The 13,963-nt window shown below is 45.8% G+C and overlaps 1 protein-coding gene and 1 pseudogene across 2 annotated transcripts in view; one reads left to right on the plus strand and one right to left on the minus strand.

The window, feature by feature from the left end:
* The first annotated feature begins 1,126 nt into the window (after positions 1-1,126).
* TRPV2 (transient receptor potential cation channel subfamily V member 2) overlaps positions 1,127-13,963 on the plus strand; it is a 31,660-nt gene continuing 18,823 nt past the window's right edge. The window contains exons 1-2 of one of the 2 annotated variants that reach the window (XM_036278359.1): positions 1,127-1,253; positions 4,785-4,943. The gene's annotated coding sequence lies outside the window, so the exon portion shown is untranslated. Of the gene's footprint in view, positions 1,254-3,277; positions 3,300-4,784; positions 4,944-13,963 lie in introns of those variants that run through there. The other variant, XM_036278360.1, reaches the window with a different exon arrangement.
* LOC118641223 lies at positions 11,108-11,444 on the minus strand (annotated as a pseudogene).

A 13,963-nucleotide genomic window follows, 5' to 3' on the forward strand; every position in this document is an offset into this window, starting at 1 on the left:
TTCTGTTCCATTGGTCTATATGCCTGTTCTTGTGTCAGTACCAGGTTTTTTTGGTTACAGTGGCTTTGTAGTATAACTTGATATCTGCTATTGTGATCCCTCCCACTTTGTTCTTCTTTTTCAAGATTGCTGTGGCTATTTTTTGTTGTTGTTGTTGTTCCATGTAAACTTTTGGAGTATTTGTTCTGGATCTGTGAAATAGGCCATTGATACGTTAATAGCGATTGCATTGAATCTATAGATTGCTTTGGACATTTTAATGATGTTGATTCTTCCATGAAACAGCATTCTAAAAAATCTCCCAGATTAACAAAGATAAAACAGGTCTGCTAATACACTGTTTCCAAGAGAGTAAAGAAATACATTTTCATACCTTGTCAGTTAGCATAAACTGGCACAATCTCTGGAGTGTACCTATGAAAATTTGAAATGCACATACCCTTTGACCCAGTAATTCCATCGCTAGAATTTTTCAGATATTTTCACAAGTGTGAACAAAGAAGCATGAACACAGATGTTCACTGCTATATTCTTTATTTTATTTTTTTATTAATTTTTTTTTTTTTTAGAGAGAGAGATAGAAACATTGATGTGAGAGAAATACATCAGTTGGCTGCCTCCTGCATGCCCCCTACAGGGGATCAAACCCACAATCTGGGCATGTGCTTTGATCAGGAATCGAACCGGGACCTCTCAGTTCATGGGACAATGCTCAATCTACTGAGCCACACTGGCCAGGCTGTATTCTTTTTTTTAAATCCTCATTTGAAAACATTTTTTTCATTGATTCCATAGAGAAAGATAGAGAGAGAGAGAGGGAGAGAGAGAGAGAGAGAGAGAGAGATCAATGTGATCAGCTGCCTCACGCACAAGCCCCAAGCAGGGATTGAACCCCCAACCTGGGTATGTGTCCCCACCAGGAATCAAACCTGAGACCCTTCAGTGCATGGGACAATGCTCTCACCACTGAGCACACCAGCCAGGGACACTGCTGTATTCTTAATAGTAGCAATACACTAAAAACAACCTAAAATAATTTAACCTAAATATGAAGCAATACACTAAAAACAACCTAAAATAATTCACTTGTTTCACTTTCAGCTCTGTCTTCTCCACTTGTATTTCAGGTCAGAGCAGTACAATCTGGCTCCAAGCTCTGACCACTGGGCTCTCATGAGCAGATCCTGAAGTGTGTCCTCTAACATGGAAATTTCTACTGAAACAAGGGACTGTGCCTAAAGACATACCACAAAGTAAATAGTATGTTAACACCTATGTGAAAAGGAGGTTATTTATGTTAATGATTTGCATACAAATAGGATAATTCTAGAAGAATCTATAGAAATTGCTAATGTTATCTGTCAAATATATTTTAATAAAAAGTAAATAAAAAGAAATTGCTAATAATGGTTGGTTTCAAGAAAGAAAGTGGAAGGGTATACATCCTTTTCACTATATAATATCTTTCGAACTGTTTGAATTTTCATCATGGGCCAATATTATCTATTCAAATAAATATATAATTAATAAAAAATCACGTTTACTTGATGAGTGAGGTTTAGCATCCTTTCAATTTTTCCATGAACTCTCCCTTCATATGTTCAGTTTTTTAAAAATTTTGTTCAATTGTCTTTCTTATTGGTTTGCTAAGAGCTCATTACATGTTTAAGAACATTTATTCTTTGCTGTAGACATTGCAATTTTGTTTAATGGTTAAATTTTAGAGTTTCAGGAATTTCCCCATAATTATGAGGCATTTAAGGCAGTTTGCCAGGATCCAATGATACAAGTTCATCTTTTTACATGGTTTCCCATTCACAACAGTGTATATTTGTGCGGTTAGGTGTCATTTACCAGCTCCTCGAGTGGTCCAGGAACTGCACCTTCCTTCACATTCCTAGCACTGGAGCAACGGTCTAGGCTCCAGGGCAATTGCTGGCATCAAAAGAAAGAGGAAATTGCCCTGGCCGGTTTGGCTCAGCGGTTAGAGCATCGGCCTGCGGTCCAGAGAGATCCGGGTTCAGTTCCCGGTAGGGGCACATACCTCGGTTGCAGTTTGTCCCCGGCTCTGATTGGGTCGTGTGGGTGGCAACCACTCAATGTGTCCCTTTTACGTCGATGTTTCTCTCTCTCTCTCTCTCTCTCTCTCCCTCCAACTCTATCTGAACAAAAAATGGAAAAATGTCCTCGGGATAAAAAAAAGGCGGGGGGGGGGCGGGGGGGACTTAGCACAGTTAAGGCATCTATCTGCCTTGGTCCTGATTCAACTGTAGAGATGGATGTGAACTTGATAGGAGGCCCAGGCTAAGTTCTGGGGCCAGGTGACTGCAGGCAAAGTCAATCAGAGCAGAGAAGCCCACCCCTCTACTTCTTCAGTATGTGGCCCACCCTTCCCAAACCATCACCTTGAGGAATGGAGGTAATGCTCCCAATTTTTAGAACTGCTCTGCTCACCCTGAGTCACAGTGTAAAGTACTGACCATTGCATCCAGCAAAGGGGATGCTTTAATATTTGGGGGACAAAAAGGCCTTTTGGACTTCTCGGAGGAAGATCTTACTTCTAAGGCTGAATATGCTCTCCATGGCCTTTCAACAAACCAAGTTTTCATCCTCTACTTTGTCAGGATGGCAGCTTCTAACACCTTCTGCTTGCCTTGGTTTCCTGCAAAACAGCACCCCCTTCTCCTCCCACCCCCGTGAAAATTGGTTTTCTGAATATCAGACCTGAGTGTAATTTCTTTAGAAGCTAAATGACTCTCTCTCTTTTGCGGCCAGTACTTTAATTCAGAAGTCCTGATGGCCTTTGAGGTAATTCTCCCCTCCCCCTCCCTGAGCTTTTCCTGGAAGCAGCTTGGCAAAATTTGCTGGAACCATATGGCTCCTTACCCGCACAGTGGCCAAGACCTGGAGAAGGGAGAAGGTCCTGAGCCACCTGAAAGCATGACTAGAGGAGCTTAGAAAAACAGAAACTCAAAAACAAAAACAGAAGAGGGGAGAGGTTGAAGAAGCAAAAGTGGGGTATGGAAGAGTCTGCACAGCGGTCCTGTTTGCTTCTCTGTGCTTCTGTCTTTCCTGAGCTGCTTTTACCTTTGCTGTGTCTCCTCTTGTGCAAAACCACAAGAACACAGGTTGAGGCTACTCTGGCTTCCAGTAATGCTAATGATTTACTCTAAGTAACTGCTCCCTGCAGACTGACTTCACCCACCTAAAATAATTCACTTTTAGCTTTGTCTTCTCCACTTCTCCATTTCAGGCCAGAGCAGTACATCCTGGCTCCAAGCTCTGTCCACTGGGCTGAGGTGAGCAGGGCCTGAAATGGAAATTTCTTTTGAAACAAGGGACTTGTGCCTAAAGACATACCACAAAGTAAAAAGAACATCTGCACAGGCTCTCTTGTGACCCCAAACCACAGAATATTAAGGGAGAAAAGGGTGAAACCCAAACTTTCTGTGGTGCATGGTTTGGGTCCACCTAGAAACAGGCAAATATCACCCCTTCCATTCTGGAAAGGTGGGGCCGAACAGTTCTGTGTGGATCCAGGCCCAAAACATCTCCTAAGGAAATAAGTATGTTATTCTAAGCCTTACTCTAGAGCCTCGCATTTGTAGAAATAAACTTGGTTGTTCTTACCCTGCGCCAAGTGCTAAGGCTACCCAGACAAATATACTCAGTCACTGTGTAGAAACAGGCAAATAAACTAACACTTGGATTATGGGGTGATAAATACAAAGGCAGGTCAGGGTCGAATAAGGTGTTGATTTAGCACAACTGCTGGCCTGTCTGAGAGGGAATGGTGTGAAAATCTCTTTGGGTGATGGGAGGAGTAGGCTGTTTTGAACCAGGAAGATAAAATAGAGGAGCGAGATTCTGGTCTTGCTTCTCCCATCCGTTGCCTTGGAACACATGGTGCCTACCTCCACCTCTGCAATGACTCTGCTTCATGCACACTTAGAACCAAATAAAGGCCGCCCAGACCACCAGTGTTTGGGAGACACTAAGAAAAACAGGTGGGGACTGACTGACTTCTGGCAGTTGCCCACTCATCCCCCTCTCCAAACACCCAGGCCTAGGAATGACATTTCAGGGGTGAGTCCTTCTCATGCTGCTCTCTGGAGAACAAAGTGTTAAAAATGACTTTGAGTTCTTTTGTAGGGTGAGGAGTGACTGGTCCTGTTTTTCTCTCCTAGTTACTTAGCAAAAACTCAAGCCCGGATGAGTCCAACACCTGCGTTTTCCCTGCTTGCACCCAACTGCTGGGATGGGAGGTGGGGGAGAATCACACAGCCCATGAGCCGGGTTTCACTTTAAATTCATGATTGCAAAACTCAAAGGGATTCTGAACACTGCCAGGCAATTACACTCCATTAGTCTGAGAGGTGATATGCTTTATTTTCTTTCTTCAACCACCCCACCCACCCCTTTACTCTCAGCTTGTGACCTTAGCTTAACACTCTTTCCAAAAATATGTTTTTATTGATTTTTTTAGAGAGACAGGAAGGGAGAGGGAAAAAGAGAAAAAACATTAATTGGCTGCCTCCCACACGCACCCCCTACTGAGTATGTGCCTCAAATAGAATCGAACTGGCAACCCCCACCCTCCATGCTAGGACGATGATCAACCAACTGAGCCACACCCGCCAAGGCTGTCAACATTTTTTGAACTGTCAGTGTAAAGAGGGTGTAAATTTAAAAAAAAAATTACTAAGTAAAAATTTAAAAGATGTGAGTTATACCACAATAAACCTTCCTTTTCTCCTCCTCTTCCTATTTTTTTTCTGTAAAAGAGAGATGGAAACGCAAAGAGAGATCAGAATATCTGGGTTCAAATCCCACTGCCATCACTTACAAGGTGCTGTCGTCCAAAACAAGCACAAACTTCATCGCTGACTCTTTCCCCTCTTCTGAAGTGGAGGTTCCAATGGGATCTAACACCCAGGATGGAGGTAAGGATTACAGGGGATAAAGAGCCTGGCTCACGGCTCAAGCGCTAGCTTCCAGTTTTGCCCCGTGCCCTCCGGGCGGGAGGGAGGTGCTACCTGTTCCAACCCCTGGGTGAGCCCCTCCAACGCGCACCCGCTCCCTTGGAGGGAGGCAGAGGTCACCGGCTCTGATACCCTCACTGTCCTGCTTCACACTTGGGAAGAACAGTTGGACATGAGGAGCACGACGTCCTAGTCCAAAGGAAGGCCCTGCAGTCCTCCCAGCGCTGAACCTGGAGCCTCAGCCTGGACCACTGACACCCGGCTTGCAAGGCCGCGGGAGGGCGTGTCAGGGTGGGTCCGATTATTCACTTATGAAGGGGGCGGGGCCTCTCCTGGGCCCTTGAGGTGCGGGGAACTGGGTGTGGGGGGCGTGGCTGAGGGGCAGCTAGGGGAGTTTCCGGGGCGGGTTGCAGAGGGGAGAGGCACGTTGCGGGTGTGTCTGAGGCGAGATGCGGGGGTGGTTGGGCCTCGGTGGGGTGGAGTCCTGGGCAGGAAAAGGCGAGGGGCGCTGGGGGTGGGAAGAGGGGGTGGGCATGGCGATTGGTCTTCTGCTTCCCCAGCATCCAGCACTCGGTGCTGGACCGCGGGTACTTTGGCTCGACCTCGAATGCAGCCGGATCATCCTTGTTTCAGTCTAGGCTATCTGATGCATCCCTGCCCCAGACTGAGACTTTCTGCGCCAGGCCTTTCTCCTTGTCTCTGTCGCCAGTTCTGACCTGCCCTGTTTCTCCATCTCTAGGCCTCAATCTGTGTCTGACTGGCGCTTCCTCTCTCTGCCCCATCTTTATCTCAGTTCAGCCTTCCTCCGACTTTTTCTCTGGATTCCCCGATGGTAGAACAACATCCCTTTCTCCTAGTCTCCAGATATACATTAACCAATAGCAGGGGCTGTTGCTAATGGGTCTAGCTTCAAGCCGAGTTTGAGGAAATTCCCCAGAGGCTATGGGTTCAAGTCCCTGTTCACAGATTTGGCCCAGGGCCTGGCTGTGGCTATTCTGGGTCCTGGGAGAAAGACACCTCACAAGCGGGCCTGGCTGAGCAGTAGCCTTGGGACTCAGAGGGTTCACTGGAGAAGAGACAGTGCACTTTCTAAGAGAGCAAAAACTCTCAGGCCAGGCAGCCTGTGACCGCACTGTTGTAACCCAGGAGAATCAACTTCACTCGGACACAAAGTAATTTTGAATATTAGGAGCTTTATTACCTGCTCAGGGACTGCAGCCAACCTATGCAGAGGAGAACTGCAGCCCCCAGCAGCAGACTTTCAGCCCTTTTATAATCAGGGTTAAACAAATACTAGCTAGCAAGCTTGTGACAGAGACAGATATCAGCCGTTAGCCAGGTGCAATACATATATTTTTAACAGTTACAGTTTTATGGGGTAAAGGGAGCTTCAGGTTCTCCCTATCAGTTTCTTTACAGAGCATGCAGGACACTCTGGCCTTGAGGCTGTTTCTGTCCTCCCTTTTTCTGAAGGATGTTGCTTTTCATATTCCCAATGAAGGTCAAACTCCAGTTAATTTTTATGGGGCAAAAGCCTTCTATAACATTCCCCACTGGTCTTATGTACAGATCAAATCTTTGATTCCTGTTGTTCATCTAATGGCAACCTTTGGTAATGAGAAACTAGGACTAATAATTTGACAGATTGGACCCTCTCTCTTATGAAAGCTATTAATTTGTTTATAATTATAGGTCCACATGTCAGTCCTAGAAATAGGAGTATGAGGGGGCCTGCTAGAGCAGAGAGAAGAGTAGTGAGCCAGGGGGACCAGTTATAGAGGTCTTTGAACCAGCTATTAGAGGCCTCTTCATTTCTGGCCTGTTCTGTGAGGCGCTTTCTAAGAACCTGAATACTCTCTCTGATGGCTCCTGATCTATTGGCATAAAAACAGCAAGCTTCCCCTAGTGCTGCACATAAACCACCCTGCTGGAGGAAGAGGAGGTTCAGTCGGTTCTGGAGTGCTACCTCAGCAAGGGAATCTAAGGCCTTTTCTAGTTCTTCTACCTGGTCTTTGAGAAGCTGGATGTCCTTAGTGAATGGGGCAGAGAGCCACTTAATATCAGTCTGCCTGGTGATGAGCGCTGCCGCACTGTTGCAGCAGAACCAGCAAGAGCAAATCCTGCTAAGAAGGGGGCTCCTATTATGTAATCGAGAATTTTCCTCAGGGGCCAGGAAATGTTCTGTCCCTGAAGGTCCTGCATATAAGTAGACCTGTGGGATGATATAGGTTAAGATGCAAATTTCTGGGGGGTCTAATGGGGGTGTTAGGCAGAAGGAAAGTCCAGAGGTGCATGCAAACCAAGTCCCTTCAGGTGTTATTGTGACCCAGGGTGGGTTGTCGTCATCGCCTCGGTTGAGGACGATCGGAGTAGGACAGTGGTTTTGGTAGGATGAGGATCCGACAAGGTCCGGACTCGTGGTAACGCAGGTCCCAGGGCCCTGAAGGTCTCCGAGGGTGAGTCAAGGATGGGGTCCGCAGATGGCCTGGGTTAGGTTCAGGTTGGCCTTTTCCTGGAGAGAGAGATTCCTGAGTTGATCTGAAGAGTCTCCAAAAGAAATGTTAGCAGTGATCCCCACGTAATATGGGGGAGTGGGATCGAGACAAAGCCAACAGTCAGCTGTGGTATTTGGAGAGGTTTTGTTCACTCGGGAGAAAACTGAGTCTAGAGTCCTAAATATAGAGCTGTCGGGAGCCTCGGATCTGGGTGGAGGTCTTGGAGCCTGTTTGGGAAGGCTGGGTCATATAGTAAGAGAGGTAGAGGTATCCCGATTTGGGGTGGGGGTTGTGGGTTTTCGAAGGCTGAAGTTGAGAACTGGATTTGGGCCTATAGGTTTGGCAGAGAGCGTCGGCCGTTTATAAATTTTCTGAATGGTGAACAAAGTCCCAGTGTCTTCACCTGATAAATAAAGCCTTAGTCCCCAAGTTTTTCCTGTATTCCAGCTAGCGTCAAACTGATTTAGAATAGTTATGGTGGTCGGGTTACATTTTTCAGGATTGTTACCTTTTTCAGGTCAGGGAGTGGTATGCTTGTAGAGGTGTAGTAGAGGGTCGTTTCTTCTCCCCGGATCCCAGCCTAAAGCCAAAGTTTCACATCCCCAGGATCTGCAGTAATAGTCGGCCGCTGTTCCACAGGACAGACTTAGGGGGAAGGATTTTCAGGACAGGCATAATGTGGCGTTTTCCAGAGGAGTTGCACAGTGAAGAGGGGGCTACATATTGTTTCGGCTGTGCCTAGGCCAGATAGGAATAGTCCTCCCCTATTCTTTAGTTCTAGGTTTATGCAGATGTCATCTCCAAACAGGCGAGCTAGGTCAAAGGAGAGGGTAGGATCCTCCCCATATGTCTCATTGGAGGAGATGACAGTTCCATCTATAGTTCTCATGATTACTCATTTGGACTTACTGAATGGGTTACCCTGGGCACTTGTTAGGAAGGGGCAGAGGAAGAGGAGGAAACAGAGAGCCTGATTAATTTTAGTTTTAAGGGGTCCTCCTGCCATATTGTCATCCATTTTTCAGGAACTTAGTCAGGGGTAGCTGATTTTACCTGAGTTGGTGAATCCAATACCTTTTACCTGAAACCTTTACAGCAGTTGTAGTAGGTAGGATGACTAAGTATGGTCCGTCCCACTGGGGTTCAAGGTTCTCAGGGTGGTGTCTCTTCAGCCAAACCCAGTCCCCTGAGTTGTACTTCTGAGTCGGGGATGGCAGAGGTTGTCCTTCAGGTCATTGAAGGAGCTGTCGAGTCTTATCTCGAAGGAGTTGAATAGCCTGTAAGGACTTTAAGAGATCTCAGTTATGAAATTCAGCAAGCTATTCAGAACTAAGCTTAGGTAAAATGGGCGGGGGTTGCCCAAACATAATTTCAAATGGGGTGAGTTTCTTTAGATAAGGTGAGCAGGGGGTGCACAATAGTGCAAAGGGCAAGAGACTTACCCAATTCTCGCCTGTCTCTAAGTGTAGCTTAGTTAAAGTTTCCTTTAGAGTCCTATTCATCCTTTTTATTTGTCCTGAGCTCTGAAGCCTATAAATACAATGTGATTTTCAATCTATCCCTAAGGTTTTTGTTAGTAATTGAGATATTTTGGCAATGAATGCTGGACCATTGTCGGACCCCAACGCTAAGGAAAGGCCAAATCGAGGGATGATCCCAGAGAGTAGATGCCTGATGACGATATGAGCAGATTCCCCTTTTGTGGGGAATGCTTCAGTCCATCTTGAATAAGTATCAATACAGACAAGTAAATATTTGTAGTTAAATTTTCCTGGTGCCATGTCAGTGAAGTCTAATTCCCAATGTTCTCCAGGTTCTCGTCCTCATTCACGGATCCCCGAGGCTGGGCATACGGGTGGGCCTGCGTTTACTTTGGCGCAGGCCAAGCATCTAGCGACAGCCGAATGAGCCATCCGTTTTAAGTCTGGTATGTAGAAATGTCTATTTAGGAGGGTCGTTAATTTTGAAGTTCCAAGATGGGTGCTCCTGTGCAGGGAGCGCAGTAGGTCTAATCCAAGCACCTTTGGTAGCAGCAGGCGTTGGTCTTGTAGTTGTAGCCAGCCGTGGGGCCCTTTTGTACAATTTAGCCTGTTCCCTAATTCGACTTCTCCTGGAGTATAGTTGGGTTGCTTTGGTCATTCCCTTTGTGGGAGCAGAGGAAGTATGTCGAGGGGCCCCACTGGTCTTGTGGCTATGTCCCTTGTTGCTTGGTCAGCTAGGGAGTTTCCCTTCGTGATGGGGTTGTTCCCTTTCTGGTGCCCTTTGCAATGCATGATTGTTACTCTCTGTGGGATCCAGATGGCTTCTAACAGGGCTAGGATTTCTTCCTTATTTTTGATTTCCTTGCCAGAGGACGTAGAGGGAACCATGAACATGAGCCACTGCAAAAGCATAGCGGCCATCAGTATAGATGTTTGCTGACTTTCCTCTAGCCCATCTTAAAGCTTGTGTCAGGGCAATTAGTTCAGCCCGTTGGGCAGAAGTTCCTTGTGGTAGGGCCTGTGCCCAAATAATGTCTGTCCAAGTGGTGATTGCTGCCCCTGTAGTCTGGCCCCTTCTGTCCTTTTTAGCTGATGCCATCTGTGAATAGTTCAAATTCAGCCTCAAGGAGCGGGATGTCAGTGAGGTCCAGTCTGGACCTGTAAGGTGTCTAGGATCTAAGAACAGTTGTGCAGTGGCTTCTTGGGGTCATCATCTGGTATGAGGGTGGCTGGGTTCAGGACTGAGACCTTGGAGAAAGTTATTTGTGGTGGGTTTAGGAGTAGAACCTGATACTGAGTGACCCTCGCATTCAAGATCCACCAGTCTGGGGGGGCTCCTTAAGAGGGCTTCTGCAGTGTGGCCCCTATAATCTGCAGGTCCCGTTCTAAAGTTAATTTCTGAGCTTCTTTGACTAAGAGCGCTGTGGCTGCAATGGCTCTCATACAGTTTGGCCAACCCCAAGCGACAGGATCAAGTCTCAGAGAGATAGGCCACTGGCCTTTTCCATGGCCCTAGGGTTTGGGTTAGGACTCCCTTTGCAATTCCCCTTGTTTCAGCTACAAAGAGCTGGAAAGGCTGGGTAATGTCTGGTAAGACTAGGGCTGGAGCTGAGGTTAGGGCCCTTTTGAGTTCCTCAAATGCCTTTTCTTCTGTCTCAGTCCAAATAAGTTCAGTGCCCTTTCCCTCAGTGCTGGAATACAGCGGTTTTGCTATTTCTGCAAAGCCTAAAATCCATAGTCGGCAATATGCAACAGCCCCTAGGAATTCTCGTACCTGTCTCTTGGTGGCTGGATTTGGGATCCGGAGGATGGCCTCAATTCTGTTGTTCCAGAGGGACCTCTTACCTTCCTTTAGTTGGTATCCTAGGTAGATTGCCTCCTGTGTGCATAGTTGAGCCTTTTTGACTGACACTCGGTAACCCAGTTTCTGTAGCTCCTCTAGGATGGCTCCTGTCGCTTCCAGGCATTCCTGCAAGGGAGAGGCTCAACCGTTGAGCCACACTGGCCAGGCTGCTTCTCTGGTTTTAATTGGCTTTTCTTTCTCTTGTCAAATGAGAGTGAGATTTTATTTGTATGTTTTCTAGGGATCTCAGTCTGGTCATGAAATCCTCATACAGGGGAAGTTGTGGGGCAGAGATTCTTTGGGCGATCATATGGGAGAACTCTTCCCAGGACCGGAGAAATTGCTCAGTGCTGCCCACTTCTTTCCCTTCTATGTGTGTGCTACAAAATAGTCATTGCACACGATGATGAGCCCAGCAATTAGTGAAAAGAAGCTCTGGGAAGACACTCTGCTGTCTCAGCACTGGTCTAGGTAACTTTATTATTTTGTCAAGCCTGAGAGTTGTTTTGATTTTCCAAAAATCCAGGGAACTCTTTTTCCATGAGTACTCAAGATCCTCCTTTGTTAAGTAGCCTTTACCCACAACAAATCTGTGAACCATGAACTTCATGGTTTCTATGGCCTGTTACATTTGAGACTGCATTTTGGTGAGGTTTGTTAAAACCTTGGCCGGAGGCATGGCAGGAAGGCTCAGCTGGCTGGGATGTGTGGCCTGTGAGGTCTTTAGTATGTTTACAAGGTTGCACAACCACCATCACAATCAAATTTAGAACATTTTCATCACCTCAAGAAACCCTGTACCCATTAGTACTCCATTTCTTCCCAGATCCTCTTGCCCTAGGCAGCCATTAATCTACTCTCCATAGATTTCCCTATTCTGAACATTTCATATAAATAAAATTATGCAATATGAGATCTTTTGTGACTGGCTTCTTTCACTATTGATTTTTAGAGAAAGAAGAGGGGAGAGGGAGGGAGAGATAGAAAAATCGATGAGAGAGAACATTGATTTGCCATCTCCTGCATGACCCCAACTGGGGATTGGGTCCACAACCTGGGCATGTGCCCTGACCAGGAATCGAACTGGCAGCCTCTTGGTGCATGGGTAGATACTCAACCACTGAACCACACCTACCAGGCACTTAGTCTAATTTTTTAAAGGCTTATCCATGTTGTAACTTATATCAGTACTTCATTCCTTTTTAATGTCTGAATAATATCCCATTGTATGGAGAGACCACATTTTATTTATCCATTTATCAGTTAATGGACATTTGGGGTTTTTCCACTCAGCTGTTATGAATAATGCTGCTGTAAACATTTGTGTACGAGTGCTGTGTGGACATGTTTCCATTTCTTTTGAGTACATACCTGAGTGGAATTGCATATGCTAACTCTCTGTTTAACCTTTGGAGGAACAGCCAAACTCTTCCGAAGTGACTGCACCATTTTACAATCCACTAGCAGTACATGAGAAATTCCAATTTCTCCACATCCTCACTGACACTTTTAATTATCTTTTTTAAAAAATTTATTCTGGCCATCCTAGTGGGTGTGAAGTGGTATCTCATAGTAGTTTTGGATTTTCCCGATGGCTACTGATCTGAGGACATTTTACAGCTGCTTTTGCATTTGAGGCTTTTGTTTGCCCAATTGTCATTGTCACCTGATGTGGTGATGCCTCTGAAGGACTTGAGGGTCTCCACTTATTCTTCATTTTTTTCCCCCATGAGTACAGTAAAGTCTTATTATGCACCACCTGGGTGCTGGGATACAGCAAAATAAAGCATGATCTCACCCCTTTGAGAGCTTGGTGGGTAAGGATGTGGTTCTAGATTTGAATCCCAGCCATGTGGCCTTGCCTAGCCTCAGTTTCCTCATCTGTGAAATGAAGTTACTGAGAGCTAAATGTAAAGCACTTAACATAGTGTCTGGCACACAGTGAAGTCTCAGTAGGCATTTATTATTGTTAAAGAGTGAAGCCAGACAATTAATAAATGTTGACAATAATAAATAATGAGTTATGGGAACATGTAGTTGAGGACTTCCTACTCCGTTCAGGGTCTAGGACAGGCTACCCAGGGAAAGTGATGTTTTAATTGTTTTTAAAATAGGTTTGTTTGTTTGTTTGTTGAGAGAGAGAGGACGAGAGAGAGAGAGAGAAATATTGATGTGAGAGAGAAACATGGATCGGCTGCCTCTTGCATGCTCCCTATTGGGGATCAAGCCTACGAACTGGGCATGTGCCCTGACTGGGAATCAAACTGGGACCGGACCTTTCAGTCCATGGGCCAACGCTCAATCCATTGAGCCACACTGGCCAGGTGGGAAAGTGATGTTTTAAATGGAGAGGTAACAGGTGAGTAGGAGTTGGTTGGGGCAAGGGTTGTGTGTGTGTGTGTGTGTGTATATGTGTGTGTGTAGAGGTGGGGGGATGTTCCTGGCAGATGGAACAGCTTGTGCAAAGGCTCAGAGGCAACAGAAGAGAGACTAAAATGTGTTCAGAATATTTAGAACTATCTAGAACAGTGCTGTCCAACAGAATTCTCTATGATGATGGAAAACTTCTATATCTGTGCTATGCAAGATGATAGTCACTAACCAACCACATGTGACTGAGTATTGAACATTTGAAAAGTAGCTAATGTGACTGTAGAACTGAATGTTTAATTTTATTTTAATTAATTTAAGTTTAAATAACCTGTGGATGTGACGACCATATTGATAGCAAGGTCTAGAGTGTAACAAGGTTGCGATGAGAGATGAAGGTAGTGATGGAGAAGGGCACTCAGGATGTACAAGGTTGTGGTGTGGCATCTGCACTTTATTCTAAGCACCCGGGGAAACCATTGGTTGGGGGTGAGGCAGTTAAGCTGGGGAATGAGGTGATCTGGTTTTCATTTTTGGAAGACCTACTTGTTGTAAAGAGAATGGATTATGAGGGTGAGGGTGGAGCAGGAGTGAAGACCAGTTGGGAGGTGGTTGCAGTCTCCCAGGGGAGAGATGACAGTGGCTCCAACCAGACAGAGAGATAAATTTGCTAAATTTGTCGTGTGTGTGTGTGTGTGTGTGTGTGTGTGTGTGTAGGAGGGTGAGGGAGAGGGAGGTATTCTAGGGCAATTTGGATGGTGGTTGTGTCCCCAAGACACAAGGTTGAGTCCA

The sequence above is a fragment of the Molossus molossus genome, unplaced genomic scaffold (assembly GCF_014108415.1).
Source record: "Molossus molossus isolate mMolMol1 unplaced genomic scaffold, mMolMol1.p scaffold_m16_p_27, whole genome shotgun sequence".
Classification (NCBI taxonomy): domain Eukaryota; kingdom Metazoa; phylum Chordata; class Mammalia; order Chiroptera; family Molossidae; genus Molossus; species Molossus molossus.